Source organism: Papaver somniferum, chromosome 2 (assembly GCF_003573695.1).
Source record: "Papaver somniferum cultivar HN1 chromosome 2, ASM357369v1, whole genome shotgun sequence".
In the NCBI taxonomy this organism is placed as follows: domain Eukaryota; kingdom Viridiplantae; phylum Streptophyta; class Magnoliopsida; order Ranunculales; family Papaveraceae; genus Papaver; species Papaver somniferum.
Window position 1 is genome coordinate 205997846 of NC_039359.1, and position 17430 is coordinate 206015275.

The window sequence follows — 17430 nt, forward strand, 5'->3', positions numbered from 1 at the left end:
TGCAGTGAAAAAAGCTTGTTAGATGGATTCTTCTTCTTCTTCTTCTTCTAGACTAGTTGATTCATGTGAAGAATCATCAACCATTGAAAGATTTCTTACTATAACAGATGATATATGGTTTGAAATCTTTCTTCGTCTTCCTCTTAACTCGATCTTCAAATTCAAGTGTGTATCAAAGGTATGGATTCACATCTCACTAACTCAAATTTCATACGCAAATGGATAAAACTCGACAACACCTTAAACAAATCATTTCCGTGGACATTAGTTTATACTGTCAGATTACCTGCACTTCGTCTTCCAGATATCCCTACATTCGCATTAGCGTACAGTGATAATCATATGCAATCATCCCAATTGTTTTCATCTTCTCATACCGGATTCTCATTTCGGTTAATAAAACCAATACCAGTATCCTCAAAACAGTAATGCTGAAATTGAAGCAAAAAAATTAATGCTTTTGGGTTCAAGTTATGGTTTGGTTTTATGGTGTTTCGTCAGACCGCTGCAATATTACGTTTGTAATCCACCGACTAAGAAATGGGTTTCGCCTCCGTCCGACAGTGCATGGGCTATTCATGGTTTCATCTGCGAGCCAATTTTGCGGTCCTCGTTCGTTTCCACTAGTTGTTACAAGGTTGTGCGTATCCCTGACTTTGGAGAAAATAAGAACAAATTGAGCATTGAAGTATTTTCTTCGGATTTGGGCGAATGGGTGGTCTATGAAGTTTCGTGCCCTCAATCTGTCACCTGGAGACGCCCAGGACAGTTATGCACAGGGGAAATTTGTATTGGGTTGAATCCCATGGAAGAGTCCTTGTTTACGACCTGAAGAACAACAACGATGGAAGTTGTGGCTCAGAATGTAAGTTCCTCAACTTGCCTGACAAGGCGTTAGCTGATTACGACGAACTTTTTTTCAGTCCGACTGATTATTACCGTAGTCTGTCTTGGGGAGTCGGAAGGCTTGATCTGTTATGCCAGGATTAAGAGAAAGACAAAGACTTTGTGTGTTTGGGTGCTGCAGGAGGAGGACTGGCACTTGTTGCATGAAGATATCGATTTAAGCGATTTCCTAGAAGAAATGGATATCAAACTTCATGAAGATTTGTCAAAACTAGAACCTCAATTGTTGGATGAAGGACAAAGGGTTAATTCACTTAGATTAGTCCAGGTTTGGTGCTTCGATCCGTTCGATAAAAATGTTGTTGTAATTGGTTATCAAAAGTATATTTGGGCATACGATATGTGCAACAGAAGATGGGAGGAGCTCTGCAATCCTTCTTACCAAGTTGATGAGCTTATGCCATTTGTGCTACGGCCAATGCCATCAGTACTTGCATGAAAATTTCTAGCAAAAAAATAAAAAGAAGAAAACCAGAAAAAAAAATGCGCATCCAGGGAATCGAACCCTGGTCAGTACCGTGGGAGGGTACTATGATACCACTACACCAGATGCGCTTGTTGTGTCTGCAGGCTTTGGTTTATTTTCAACCAGGAGACAGATTCCCCAAGATATACACACTGGGGCAGTTGCCCCCACGTGCCACAACTTTTTTGCTTTTATTTTCATAAAGTCCTTCTAAATTTTTTTTCCCTTTCTTTTTGTCAGTTCTTACCTTCAATCCTGATCCCGTCTTTGTCAAGTGTTGTCTAGTTCGTACGCGCTTATGCTTCTTAGGAGTTGTTAAAGCACTCTTGAATGAGAACAACAACAATTTAGCTCCATGAAAATTCAAGTATGCTCTTTCGTTAATTGAGCATTCTTGAGGGTTTATTATTTTTCTTTTTTAATTTGAAAAGGAATTAACAATCCTTAATGGTAGGCTAATCTGTCTCCCACATCTGCATTTTACTTTCTTAGATTCTCTAATTTTAATAATTTTATGTCAGTCACTTTTTTCTACTTTGTTGAAAGTTTTTACAGTTCATCCTTATCCCTTCTAATGAGAGCACAAGAAAGAAAGAGGAGTAGAACTGTAAATAGTTGCCAACACCACAAAGTAAAAGTAACATCCTTCTTTTTATGTTGTCAGTCAAATCAAAGACACCAATGATCATGTGACCTGTTTTCCATTGTAATTAGGGTGTCCAGGTAAGTAGCCTGCGCTAGTAATGTGATCATCAGTGCTGTTCTTTGTTCTTACGGAACCAAAATGCCAAGACTGGGCAGCTTCAAAGGTATCCTGTGTCAAAAAGAAAAGGTTTCTGATGCCTTTTGGCAAAAGAAAGAAAAAGTATTAGCGTCTAAAAGAAGATTGAAAAAAGTTGCCAGCCCAGTATAAGAAATTCTGGTGTAAACAAAAAAAGTTCTTTTTTTTTTTTTCTCTGTAATATTCTTTTCTTACTTCATTATCACTATCAATTTCGAATCACAAAGGAATCATCACTGCAACAGAATCAAAGTAAGAAGATTTCTCTAGTAGTACTAATTGCAAAGATGGTTAAACACGTAAATTGTGACTCAAATGCTACAAAGATGTTCTCGTTTCCATCTTGAGCTAAAATCCATTGAGATTCTCTGATGCAGTGAATATATCATATTGCTCTAACAATGGCAGAAAATCACAAACTTAAAGATCTCAAATGGGCTCTGCAAGTAATCACTTCTGAAAGTGGAACACTGCACAGTATCTCATTCCATCTTTCTCAAGCCATTTCATGCTGCTACAAGGAAACAGAGAACTCCATGTGCATAAACATCTCAACAGACAAAGACGATGTTCAGTATTTCTCTCATCTTTTAAATGTAATTGGAGAAGACAAGAACATCCAAAAATCCCTGACAATTTTGGAATTCCAGAGAGTAGAATGGGAAATGCAGCAACTGAGAAATCTTTGTGCAGTGCTACGGAAAAACTTGGATATCAAACAAGTGGTGTTTCGGAGAAACAGATTCAATGTAGAAGGTTTATGGGAAATATCAGAAATGTTAAAGAGCAATCAAGGAATCAAGGAAATCATATTTTCTGAGTCTGGTGTTGGGCATGCTGGGGTTGGGCTTGTCGCTTCTGCTCTAAAGAATAATGACAGTTTGGAAGAGTTGCAGATTTGGGATGATTCAATTGGAGTGAAAGGCGCAGAAGAACTCGCAAAAATGATCGAGGTGAATACGAAATTGAAACTTTTGACAATTCTCGATTCAACCTCCATGACAGCTACCCCATTGATCTCAGCAGTTTTAGCAAGAAATAGGTCTATGGAAGTTCATATATGGAGTGCAGAGAACAGTGAAAAAAACTCTAAGGTGGTCGAATTTGTACCTGGAGACAGCACACTAAGAATTTACAGGCTCGATCTTTCAGGTTCTTGCAGGGTTGCCTGTGCGTTGGGGTGGAATTCAACAGTAAAATCACTAGACATGTCTGGAATTCGATTGAAGTCACGCTGGGCCAAGGAATTCCGACTGGTTTTAGAACAGAATCGGACTCTCGAGGAAGTGAACTTATCAAATACCTTCTTAAAAGACAAGGCAATAGTGTATATTGCAGCAGGACTGTTCAGGAATCAGGTTTTAGAAAGCTTAAGTGTTGATGGTAACCGGTTTGGCGGGGTAGCCGTGGAGCATTTGCTTTGTCCACTCACCAGGTTTTCAGCCCTACAAAACCAAGCAAACACAACTCTAAAGTCAGTAACATTCGGAGGAAGTAAAACAAGGATTGGGAGGGAGGGAATTGCAGCCATTCAGCAGATGCTGATAACGAATCAGAGTCTAGTCCGGTTAGGAATCTACAACGATGAAAGCTTAAAACAGGAAGATATTGTCAGTATCTTTAAAAGCTTGGAGAGTAATGCAACTCTGAGATACTTATCTTTACAGGGTTGCAAAGGGGTTGATGGAGAGCTTGTTTTTCAGACAATAATGGAGACATTACAAGTTAATCCTTGGGTTGAAGACATCGATCTAACCAAAACACCATTGCAGAGTTCTGGCAAGACTGAGGATTTATAGAAGCTCGGGCAGAACGGAATGATGGAACCAGAAATCGATGTGCTAAAAGACATGCCATTAACAGCACCCAAGAGTTGCAGGGTATTCTTGTGCGGACAGGGATATGCAGGTATCATTTCTAGACTCAGCACTCAGCAGAACTAATACTATTGATCTTATTGGTATGAACTCAAAATGCATAAAACTGAATTTGCAGGTAAAAGCACAATATGCAACTCTATATCACAGAACTTTACTTCTTCAAAAGTTCCCTACTTGGACCATGTAAAAACTCTAGTAAACCCGATCGAACAAGCTGTGAGAACTGAAGGAATCAGGATCAAAACTATAAAAGATGACGATGTTAAGATCTCAATCTGGGATCTTCCGGGTCAGCACGAATTTATGCGCTCCATGATCTCATGTTTCCCGGACATGGAAGTGCATCATTTTTCTGATTGTATGCAGTTTCTACAGGAAGCCTCAAAATAGAGAACTTAAAAGCTCAGCAGAGATAAAGAAGACCTACTGTATTGGCTTAGGTTTGTAGTCTCAAACTCAAGAAGAGCAGGTCCACAATCTTTGCTGCCAAATGTCACAATAGTACTTACGCACTTCGACAAAATCATGCAACCGTCAGAGAGTCTGCAGGCTACCATTCATTCCATTCAGAAACTTAGAGAGATTCCAAGGATTTTTGAGTTCTATCCAACAGTTTTTACAGTTGATGCAAGATCATCCAGCTCAGTAGGCAAACTCACTCATCATCTCGAAAGACCAGCAAGACGATACTCCAGCGAGTGCCTCGAGTTTATGAACTTGCAACGATCTAATACAAATTCTATCTAATTGGAGGTCACAGAATTCTAAGCCAGCAATGAGATGGAAGGAGTTTTGTGAGCTGTGCCAAGTCAAGGTATCAGCATTAAGAATCCGGTCGAGGCATGATAATGTCGAGAAGGTAGAGATAAGGCGACGCGCCATGGCACATTCTCTTCATCATATAGGAGAAGTAATATTTTTCGAAGAGCTAGGATTCTGATCTTAGATTGTGAGTGGTTTTGTGGGGAAGTGCTTAGTCAATTGGTAAAATTAGACTGTAGAAACCAGCACCTTTAGAAAAGAGTGGATTCATGAGAAAGAAAGATCTGGAGAAAATTCTTAAAGGAGTTTACAAAGTCACATTCCAGGAATGAACTCAAAAGTTTTCGATAATTTGGAGGCTGGTGATCTAGTGAGAATGATGCTAAAATTAGAACTGTGTTATGAAAAAGATCAAGAAGATAAAAATTCACTGCTCCTAATACCTTCACTTCTTCAGAAGGACGAGGGAAAACACAAAGATGGCAAATATCAATGCCAGATTGCACTTACACTGGTCTGCATCTTGAGTGTGCTGATTCGAACCACACGCTTCTTACACCAGGCTTCTTTCCCAGGTTACAGGTACTGATAGTTTCTTTCTCTTAAAATACTTTCTCAATATGCTTATTTTCTGTATTGAAGTTCAGATCCATGCATGTAATCAGGGAAATAAGAAATTTTCACTGATGGGCATTATCATGTTACTTGCTTCTGGGTCCAGGTACATCTACACAACAAGATATTCAAGTCGCAAAATCAGCTTGGAGCAACTTACAGCCTAGAGAAATACCTCATCTCTCTATCTATCAACGGAATATATGTCAGAGTGGAGCTTGGAGGGCAATTGAGTTACCATATTGATGTCCTTGCATGTTCAACAAAAACCTGGCTGAAACTCTAAGACTCTTGCGGCAGCTCATAATTCCAACAATCCAAAGTCTCTGCCATGGTGTCACCTTAACTGAAAACGTTCTTCGGCCAGAGTGCGTGAAAAATCTGATACCTCCTAGATACAGGAAGTCCCAGTTTGTGCATTTACAAAAACTGAAGGAAGCAGTACTTTCGGTTCCGGCAGAAAGCATGTATGATTATCAACATACTTGGAACCCAGTGTCTGATGGTGGAAGACTAATTTTACAGTCTGGGTTTGATTATGCTAGAGATCTCTTATCAGATGATGATTTTCGAGAAGTGCTTCACCGACGGTATAATGATCTCCACCATCTTGCGGTGGAATTGGCAGTCCCACTTGAGGACAACCCCGACACAGCTGATACTCTGGTCACCCAAAGTGAACCTGAAGGGGTAGTTGAACCATCATTTAGTGGAATCGCGAAGGGAGTGGAGATAGTTCTACAACGCCTAAAAATCATCGAACGAGAAATCCGTGACCTGAAGCAAGAGATTCAGGGGCTGAGATATTACGAGCACCGGATGTTGGTTGAGCTTAACCGAAACGTTAACTATTTGGTTAACTACAATGTGAACGTTGAAGAAAGAAAAGTACCCAACATGTTTTACTTTGTCAGAACTGATAACTATACAAAGAGATTGGTGACCAACATAGTTTCAGGTATGGTGGCACTCAGACTACACATGTTATGTGAATTCCGCCGAGAAATGCATGTTGTTGAAGATCAAATTGGTTGCGAGTTGATGCAATTGGATAACATAGCAGTTAAGAGTTTGGTTCCTTACATGAAGAAGTTCATGACATTGTTAACATTCGCTCTAAAGATAGGCGTTCACGTCGCAGCTGGAATGGGACAAATGATACCTGATCTGAGCAGAGTAGTGGTCCATCTAGTCGATTCTTCAGTCATAAATGGAGCCGCAGGAGGGTTGGCTGCAGGAGCCATGGGGGCCGCTGCGATCGGAAGTAGATATAGAAGCAGAAACAAGTCAAGGGATATTCAGCAAGATCTAAGAACAGCTCAGCAGTGGCTTTTGGATTTCTTGAAGGAAAATAGATGCTCAACAGGAAAAGAAATTGCTGACAGATTTGGTCTCTGGAGAGTAAGATATCGCGATACAGGACAAATTGCATGGGTTTGTAGACGGCACAGAGAAGTTAGAGCAAATGAAATAATCGAAATGCCTATTTGAAATCCTCTTGGTACAAGAAATATGTGATGGTAAGAGATGTTAAGAGTTATTTTATTTTTTATATATTTTTTTTTTTTGAAGCAGATGTTAAGAGTTATAATAATAATAATCAAATAAGTGAAATGCATATCCCCCTTAAGTTACCATAACATCTTTTTTATGAACCCTAAAGATTAGTATCTACATTTCTAATCAGTTGTGTGTATGTCAAATTTTCTAAATGAAGTTGGATTAGTATCTATATTTCTAATCACAAATGCTTCAATAAAAGTAGTAAAGATTAGACATACTGAGACTTACCCAGCTCAATGAGGAGTAGATAGGAGTAAATGACACAGACCAAACAACGAACAACTGAAATGCAGCATTCTTCAATGGGTAAAGAAACATGAATTAGGTGAGTTTAATAAAAAACCCACAATCTAAATTGTAAAATTAAGTAATAGAAACACTAATTTTTTGAAGAATTTGAGATTGTAAAAGATGGTAGAGGAATTGAAGATTACTGGCTTATTGCTTACCTCAGGGGCCTTATTATCTGAAATTGCCTTTTTTAAGTTGAAACAGAGTGGTAGAAACCGAATCAAATCATCTAAGAAGAAGCAAACAATCTTCTTTCTCTTCTGAGTTGTCGATTCTCAAGAAGGGTAACAACTCTGGTTTCGAAATGTACTCCATTTTCTTTCTCTGATGAAGGACTGGGTATTGATGGAGAAGATTTCGATGAGATAGGGACCGGGGGTACTGGTGACCCGACTGACAATTGTTTATTTTTTTTAATATGTGGATCCCAGCGGGTCAGCCCCTGCATAGAGTGCATTGTGTGGGGCGGTTTTTTAGTGTAATTTTTTTCTTGGTATGTAAAGACTTGTTGTTAAATAATTTGTGGACATCGATTTTTTTGTGTTTGGATCTGACTTGGTATGTGAATCTGGCTCAATATCTGACTCGCCTGAAGCCGATGTTAATTTTTTGTTTTTGGTTTTATTAAACATCTAACTCCAAGTCTGATTGACCCATGGCACTAACGCCAAATATCAAGCCAACTGTTCCACACATGGCTATGGGCATGGGGGGCTAGCCTTTTCTTTAGGGGAACTAGGCGACAATTAAACACGAAAACGTTAGTTGATTTCACTCTAAGAAGAAAATACTAAGTTCATTGGTCCTATTTTTTTTTGCTCGAATATGCCGAATCTAAATTCAAAAATTATAGAGTTAAGTTCGGCCGATAACTTGTCATCCAAACCTAGCTATGTTTTTACAAAGCCTTAGTTCCGCTGACAAGCTATCAGCCGAACCTCTGAGTATACTTCGTATACGAAGAATGCCCAAGATTCGGCTAATAAACTATCAGCTGAACTTAGGTTTTGTATATATATAAAAAATTTATCTTGAGAAATAATTTTTTTAGTAAATTTTTTATATTGAACCAGGCAATCACGTCAACCTATTCGATTAATGTAGTACATTGTTGGTGCTCATCATGTAAATAAGCTTCCAATTAATTTTTTGTAACAGGATTCCTTATTCAACAAAAAATAATTAAAAGGAAAATAAAAATATAATTGATAAGGCTAGTCTTGTCATTATGAAAAAAAATTGGTGGATAAAGGCTATACACAATTGCTATTTCATTCATGACCTAATTTTATCTTGTTGTGGATACCCAAAATTTTCTTGTATGCCCCAAATTATGGTTCGTAATTTGCACTCTAATAATATGATTATGAGAACAGCCTTGCGTTTGTTGCCGACTTTACCTGACATGTTTCGATTAAATAGTTACCAACTTTGAGTACAATCCCCATTTTCATTACATCAGTACTGTATTGCAGCATGAAACGTGAACATTTGCCCACTCTTGAAACCTAAGTTTGTTGTTTTTCTTTTCCTTTGCTAAAATCAAATGAATCGTTTCAGATCGATTAGCTATTTTGTTATATTTTTAGAACTAACAGATGCCAAAACCAGTTTGGAGACACATCCTGCCGAGAACTGGGTAATCAAGAATTGTACGTTTGTCATTACGCATTCAACAGAAAAACATTGCTTCACGATTCATGATTCAACTTAAGACGAACCCAGCTTACATATTTGTAACTTCAATGCACGTTGTTCGGCACAAGTCCATGTTGCTTGGACTTTGGACTCCTAAACTTTATAACCAGAAAATAAAGCAATTACTTAATTAAAAATCCATGATCAGTTCTAAATCAGTCGTCATGCAAGATCCGAATAGTTTCTATTCTAATCACATGGACTTATTATTAGGAATTTGTTCGATTCATTACATCAGTATATTGCATCAAATTGAGAGTAGTGCACCACACGAAATAGAAATCCATCGCCATGCACTAGTATTATACGTTTCTATACAAGGGTTTTCTATTATGGCTTTCTCTTGGCATCAATCACCCTGCTAGTATAAATATGAGAAAGATCTCATACTTCATTACCTCAACTTTCATATCCTCTTCAGTTTCTAGTATCCTAAATCTAAAACACGATATCGATAAAACAGCATAAGTCAGAGATGAAGACTAGCTCAACTTGTTATTTTTTAGCAACGTTGTTATCTCTTGTTTTGGTGTTGAACAAAGTCCATGCTACCTCCATGATGGATACTTTAGAAGCACCTAAGCCATCTCCTACACCCGTCGGTACTTTTTGCGCCAACCCTCTTGATTTTAATCCGTGCATAGAGTTAGCTCTTAGTCCAACTCTCGCGGGAATTAAAATCTGCTGCGCAGCCATAGAGAAAAACAGAGCATGCATTTGCACATATATGAGGAACCCTTTGGTAAGGAAGCTCATCGACCCAGCTTCACAGAAGATGATTGGAGATGTATGTTGCTTTGATTTTAAGTGCCAGTAAGAAACTATTCCCGGTCCATCTCTCGATGCTGCCATTGATAAGGTCTGATAATTTCTTATGAATCTACCGCTATGAAGTCGTATATGGAGTACCAGTGTACCACTACCAATAAAAGCTGTTGAGAAGTCATTTGCTAAGTGATCTTCCACAAAATTAATTGTATACGAATGATAACTAAAGTAATAAATATTTGTTTCTGGCTTGACAAGTCATAATAACTTGGGCTTATAGTCAAACTCCCCGTCCTTATTATTAATTTTCCTGCACCAATAAATAAAGGAATGGGCTTTTCACTATTATCCTCCTATTTATTTTGCTTAGTTATTGTCCCAATCAAGCTAATGTCTCCAACTTTTTTCTTTTATACCCTAATGTCTCTAATATTGGGTTTTTGTATGTTGAAGATCATTGTGTCGCCAATTCAATACGGTGTACATTTACCCTTTCCCTGTTGTTCAGAAATAGTCCGAAGATATTCTTGGCGGTATTTATATTTCATACCACCTAGAAAATCATAAAATTCAAATTATTCAAGATGTATTAATTGGAACGATGGTGGGAGACTATAACGTTCCTTTCCAAAGATTTCGAATTTTGCTAAAATTTTTTTTGTCCAATTTTTAGATTTAGTTTTTAGTTGAACTGAAAAAGCGGGGGTCTAACAACCACACCCAATATTTCGCTTTACAATTTGTATGGACTAACTCCAATATACTTTCAAGAAAATCAACTAGACAGTCAGACTCAATCTTAAGAAAATAATCAAAGAGTTATATCTCTATTTCTCAATTCAATCCGCAATTAAACAAATAGGAATTTGCGAGACCGCTGAATGTAAGAAATAACTTGGATGGTAACAAAAACCAATATCCAAGTGCAATCAATTTAATCAACAACCAAGGTTGTTGATTAAATTGATTGAACTTACGCACAACCTGTGATATTTCAATTATATAAACAAACATAATGCGGAAAAGAAATAACTCATACACCAGAAATTTTGTTAACGAGGAAACCGCAAATGCAGAAAAACCCCGGGACCTAGTCCAGATTTGAACACCACATTGTATTAAGCCGCTACATACACTAGCCTACTCCAAGTTAACTTCGGAATGGAATGTAGTTGAGCCCTAAACAATCTCACACTGATCAAGGTACAGCCGCATTCCTTACGCCTATGAATCCCAGCAGGACTCTGCTCACTTGATTCCTTTAGCTGATCCACCCACAACTAAGAGTTGATACGACCCGAATTCGAAGACTTGATAAACCAAGTTGTCTCACACAGAAAAGTCTATTGTATAGATAAATGTCTCCCACAGATATACCTATGAGTTTTGTTTTGTCTTTTGATAAATCAAGGTGAACAGGAACCAATTGATATACCAGACTTATATTCCCGAAGAACAGCCTAGAAATATCAATCACCTCACAATAATCTTAATCGTATGGTAGTGAAACAAGATATAATATAATCACAAAGGATGAGACGAAGAAGTTTGTTACTAAGTTTTTTATCTTGCCTATCGGAGATTAAATCTCGAGAAAATCTTAGAGAAGATAGTACTTAATCACGATAGAAAACAGCAAGATCAGAACACGTAACTACAGAGAAAATAGTTGGGTCTGGCTACACAATCCCAATTAAGTCTTCAAGTCGTTAACCTACAGGGTTTTGGAAAAACCTAAGGTTAAAGGAGAATCGACTCTAGTCGCAACTAGTATCACACATGAGGTTTGGGGATTAGGTTTCCTATTTGCTAGAGTTCTACCTTATATAGTCTTCAAATCAGGGTTTGCAATCAATGCCACCTTGGTAACAAAGCATTCAATATTCACCGTTAGATGAAACCTGATTAGACTCAAGCTAATATCTTTCAACCTTTACATCGAACATAGCTTGTTACACACAAATGAAAAGTGACTTCATTTAGATATGAGTAATTGTACCTAAACATGTGCACCTTTTTTGGCTCAACAATAGTTAGCCGAAGTTAGCCATATGGACACTTTCATATCAACCTTTTTCATCTTAACCATAACTAGTTCAAATTACTCAAATGAAACTAGTTCTAGAGTTGTTCAATTATTTATATTCTCATAGAAGTATACATGACACAATTGAAGCAAAATCGATTTTTATTCAATCGAATCAATTCATGAAAATTATAGCCACGGTTTGCAAAAGATTGCATTCCTTAATATATAAATGTATTAGTTCATGAACAAACCCATTTTAGAACATAATCCACTCAAGTACGCAAACGGGTACGCATACCTAAGTAGCCGAACTTGGACTGTGTTTGCCAGTATGCAAACAGGTACGCATACTTTCATACACTTCCAAACTTCAGTTGATTCCAGTACGCATACATATACGCATACTATAGTACCCGGACTTCAACTGACTTCGCTAGTACGCGTACAGGTATGCATACTCTAGCTCCCGGACTTTACCTGACCTTGCTAGTACGCATACAGGTATGCATACCATATTCCGGTATTGGACCAATCACATATGCAAGTGCGCATACTGTGCTTAAATCCAATTACGGTTAAGTGTTCTAAACTCCCATTTCAATTATTGCTTTGTCCACTCACCAGGTTTTCAGCCCTACAAAACCAAGCAAACACAACTCTAAAGTCAGTAACATTCGGAGGAAGTAAAACAAGGATTGGGAGGGAGGGAATTGCAGCCATTCAGCAGATGCTGATAACGAATCAGAGTCTAGTCCGGTTAGGAATCTACAACGATGAAAGCTTAAAACAGGAAGATATTGTCAGTATCTTTAAAAGCTTGGAGAGTAATGCAACTCTGAGATACTTATCTTTACAGGGTTGCAAAGGGGTTGATGGAGAGCTTGTTTTTCAGACAATAATGGAGACATTACAAGTTAATCCTTGGGTTGAAGACATCGATCTAACCAAAACACCATTGCAGAGTTCTGGCAAGACTGAGGAGATTTATAAGAAGCTCGGGCAGAACGGAATGATGGAACCAGAAATCGATGTGCTAAAAGACATGCCATTAACAGCACCCAAGAGTTGCAGGGTATTCTTGTGCGGACAGGGATATGCAGGTATCATTTCTAGACTCAGCACTCAGCAGAACTAATACTATTGATCTTATTGGTATGAACTCAAAATGCATAAAACTGAATTTGCAGGTAAAAGCACAATATGCAACTCTATATCACAGAACTTTACTTCTTCAAAAGTTCCCTACTTGGACCATGTAAAAACTCTAGTAAACCCGATCGAACAAGCTGTGAGAACTGAAGGAATCAGGATCAAAACTATAAAAGATGACGATGTTAAGATCTCAATCTGGGATCTTCCGGGTCAGCACGAATATTATGCGCTCCATGATCTCATGTTTCCCGGACATGGAAGTGCATCATTTTTTCTGATTGTATGCAGTTTCTACAGGAAGCCTCAAAATAGAGAACTTAAAAGCTCAGCAGAGATAAAAGAAGACCTACTGTATTGGCTTAGGTTTGTAGTCTCAAACTCAAGAAGAGCAGGTCCACAATCTTTGCTGCCAAATGTCACAATAGTACTTACGCACTTCGACAAAATCATGCAACCGTCAGAGAGTCTGCAGGCTACCATTCATTCCATTCAGAAACTTAGAGAGAGATTCCAAGGATTTGTTGAGTTCTATCCAACAGTTTTTACAGTTGATGCAAGATCATCCAGCTCAGTAGGCAAACTCACTCATCATCTCCGAAAGACCAGCAAGACGATACTCCAGCGAGTGCCTCGAGTTTATGAACTTTGCAACGATCTAATACAAATTCTATCTAATTGGAGGTCACAGAATTCTAAGCCAGCAATGAGATGGAAGGAGTTTTGTGAGCTGTGCCAAGTCAAGGTATCAGCATTAAGAATCCGGTCGAGGCATGATAATGTCGAGAAGGTAGAGATAAGGCGACGCGCCATGGCACATTCTCTTCATCATATAGGAGAAGTAATATTTTTCGAAGAGCTAGGATTTCTGATCTTAGATTGTGAGTGGTTTTGTGGGGAAGTGCTTAGTCAATTGGTAAAATTAGACTGTAGAAACCAGCCACCTTTAGAAAAGAGTGGATTCATGAGAAAGAAAGATCTGGAGAAAATTCTTAAAGGGAGTTTACAAAGTCACATTCCAGGAATGAACTCAAAAGTTTTCGATAATTTGGAGGCTGGTGATCTAGTGAGAATGATGCTAAAATTAGAACTGTGTTATGAAAAAGATCAAGAAGATAAAAATTCACTGCTCCTAATACCTTCACTTCTTCAGGAAGGACGAGGGAAAACACAAAGATGGCAAATATCAATGCCAGATTGCACTTACACTGGTCTGCATCTTGAGTGTGCTGATTCGAACCACACGCTTCTTACACCAGGCTTCTTTCCCAGGTTACAGGTACTGATAGTTTCTTTCTCTTAAAATACTTTCTCAATATTGCTTATTTTCTGTATTGAAGTTCAGATCCATGCATGTAATCAGGGAAATAAGAAATTTTCACTGATGGGCATTATCATGTTACTTGCTTCTGGGTCCAGGTACATCTACACAACAAGATATTCAAGTCGCAAAATCAGCTTGGAGCAACTTACAGCCTAGAGAAATACCTCATCTCTCTATCTATCAACGGAATATATGTCAGAGTGGAGCTTGGAGGGCAATTGAGTTACCATATTGATGTCCTTGCATGTTCAACAAAAAACCTGGCTGAAACTCTAAGACTCTTGCGGCAGCTCATAATTCCAACAATCCAAAGTCTCTGCCATGGTGTCACCTTAACTGAAAACGTTCTTCGGCCAGAGTGCGTGAAAAATCTGATACCTCCTAGATACAGGAAGTCCCAGTTTGTGCATTTACAAAAACTGAAGGAAGCAGTACTTTCGGTTCCGGCAGAAAGCATGTATGATTATCAACATACTTGGAACCCAGTGTCTGATGGTGGAAGACTAATTTTACAGTCTGGGTTTGATTATGCTAGAGATCTCTTATCAGATGATGATTTTCGAGAAGTGCTTCACCGACGGTATAATGATCTCCACCATCTTGCGGTGGAATTGGCAGTCCCACTTGAGGACAACCCCGACACAGCTGATACTCTGGTCACCCAAAGTGAACCTGAAGGGGTAGTTGAACCATCATTTAGTGGAATCGCGAAGGGAGTGGAGATAGTTCTACAACGCCTAAAAATCATCGAACGAGAAATCCGTGACCTGAAGCAAGAGATTCAGGGGCTGAGATATTACGAGCACCGGATGTTGGTTGAGCTTAACCGAAACGTTAACTATTTGGTTAACTACAATGTGAACGTTGAAGAAAGAAAAGTACCCAACATGTTTTACTTTGTCAGAACTGATAACTATACAAAGAGATTTGGTGACCAACATAGTTTCAGGTTATGGTGGCACTCAGACTACACATGTTATGTGAATTCCGCCGAGAAATGCATGTTGTTGAAGATCAAATTGGTTGCGAGTTGATGCAATTGGATAACATAGCAGTTAAGAGTTTGGTTCCTTACATGAAGAAGTTCATGACATTGTTAACATTCGCTCTAAAGATAGGCGTTCACGTCGCAGCTGGAATGGGACAAATGATACCTGATCTGAGCAGAGTAGTGGTCCATCTAGTCGATTCTTCAGTCATAAATGGAGCCGCAGGAGGGTTGGCTGCAGGAGCCATGGGGGCCGCTGCGATCGGAAGTAGATATAGAAGCAGAAACAAGTCAAGGGATATTCAGCAAGATCTAAGAACAGCTCAGCAGTGGCTTTTGGATTTCTTGAAGGAAAATAGATGCTCAACAGGAAAAGAAATTGCTGACAGATTTGGTCTCTGGAGAGTAAGATATCGCGATACAGGACAAATTGCATGGGTTTGTAGACGGCACAGAGAAGTTAGAGCAAATGAAATAATCGAAATGCCTATTTGAAATCCTCTTGGTACAAGAAATATGTGATGGTAAGAGATGTTAAGAGTTATTTTATTTTTTATATATTTTTTTTTTTGAAGCAGATGTTAAGAGTTATAATAATAATAATCAAATAAGTGAAATGCATATCTCCCCTTAAGTTACCATAACATCTTTTTTATGAACCCTAAAGATTAGTATCTACATTTCTAATCAGTTGTGTGTATGTCAAATTTTCTAAATGAAGTTGGATTAGTATCTATATTTCTAATCACAAATGCTTCAATAAAAGTAGTAAAGATTAGACATACTGAGACTTACCCAGCTCAATGAGGAGTAGATAGGAGTAAATGACACAGACCAAACAACGAACAACTGAAATGCAGCATTCTTCAATGGGTAAAGAAACATGAATTAGGTGAGTTTAATAAAAAACCCACAATCTAAATTGTAAAATTAAGTAATAGAAACACTAATTTTTGAAGAATTTGAGATTGTAAAAGATGGTAGAGGAATTGAAGATTACTGGCTTATTGCTTACCTCAGGGGCCTTATTATCTGAAATTGCCTTTTTTAAGTTGAAACAGAGTGGTAGAAACCGAATCAAATCATCTAAGAAGAAGCAAACAATCTTCTTTCTCTTCTGAGTTGTCGATTCTCAAGAAGGGTAACAACTCTGGTTTCGAAATGTACTCCATTTTCTTTCTCTGATGAAGGACTGGGTATTGATGGAGAAGATTTCGATGAGATAGGGACCGGGGTACTGGTGACCCGACTGACAATTGTTTATTTTTTTAATATGTGGATCCCAGCGGGTCAGCCCCTGCATAGAGTGCATTGTGTGGGGCGGTTTTTTAGTGTAATTTTTTTCTTGGTATGTAAAGACTTGTTGTTAAATAATTTGTGGACATCGATTTTTTGTGTTTGGATCTGACTTGGTATGTGAATCTGGCTCAATATCTGACTCGCCTGAAGCCGATGTTAATTTTTTGTTTTGGTTTTATTAAACATCTAACTCCAAGTCTGATTGACCCATGGCACTAACGCCAAATATCAAGCCAACTGTTCCACACATGGCTATGGGCATGGGGGGCTAGCCTTTTCTTTAGGGGAACTAGGCGACAATTAAACACGAAAACGTTAGTTGATTTCACTCTAAGAAGAAAATACTAAGTTCATTGGTCCTATTTTTTTTGCTCGAATATGCCGAATCTAAATTCAAAAATTATAGAGTTAAGTTCGGCCGATAACTTGTCATCCAAACCTAGCTATGTTTTTACAAAGCCTTAGTTCCGCTGACAAGCTATCAGCCGAACCTCTGAGTATACTTCGTATACGAAGAATGCCCAAGATTCGGCTAATAAACTATCAGCTGAACTTAGGTTTTGTATAATATAAAAAATTTATCTTGAGAAATAATTTTTTAGTAAATTTTTATATTGAACCAGGCAATCACGTCAACCTATTCGATTAATGTAGTACATTGTTGGTGCTCATCATGTAAATAAGCTTCCAATTAATTTTTTGTAACAGGATTCCTTATTCAACAAAAAATAATTAAAAGGAAATAAAAAAAATAATTGATAAGGCTAGTCTTGTCATTATGAAAAAAAATGGTGGATAAAGGCTATACACAATTGCTATTTCATTCATGACCTAATTTTATCTTGTTGTGGATACCCAAAATTTTCTTGTATGCCCCAAATTATGGTTCGTAATTTGCACTCTAATAATAT

The 17430-nt window shown here is 38.1% G+C and overlaps 2 long non-coding RNA genes, 1 other non-coding gene and 1 pseudogene across 4 annotated transcripts; 1 reads left to right on the plus strand and 3 right to left on the minus strand.

Annotated features, from left to right (window-relative positions):
- Positions 1-52: 52 nt before the first annotated feature.
- On the minus strand, positions 53-7651 carry LOC113350323. 2 transcript variants are annotated; one of them, XR_003360748.1, is made up of 3 exons: positions 7423-7645; positions 7202-7270; positions 53-2215 (listed from the first exon to the last, which is right to left on the minus strand). It is a non-coding gene; the product is annotated as an uncharacterized LOC113350323 (long non-coding RNA). The 2 variants fall into 2 exon arrangements; XR_003360749.1 differs by lacking the exon at positions 53-2215 and adding an exon at positions 3481-3598 and having other exon boundaries at positions 7423-7651.
- On the minus strand, positions 1391-1461 carry TRNAG-CCC. The gene has a single exon. It is a non-coding gene; the product is annotated as a tRNA-Gly (tRNA).
- On the plus strand, positions 2284-7140 carry LOC113350322 (annotated as a pseudogene).
- Positions 7652-12076: 4425 nt separating the features above from the next.
- Positions 12077-16448, minus strand: LOC113350324. Its single transcript, XR_003360750.1, has 3 exons — positions 16236-16448; positions 16016-16084; positions 12077-12393 (listed from the first exon to the last, which is right to left on the minus strand). It is a non-coding gene; the product is annotated as an uncharacterized LOC113350324 (long non-coding RNA).
- Between the last annotated feature and the right edge of the window lie 982 nt (positions 16449-17430).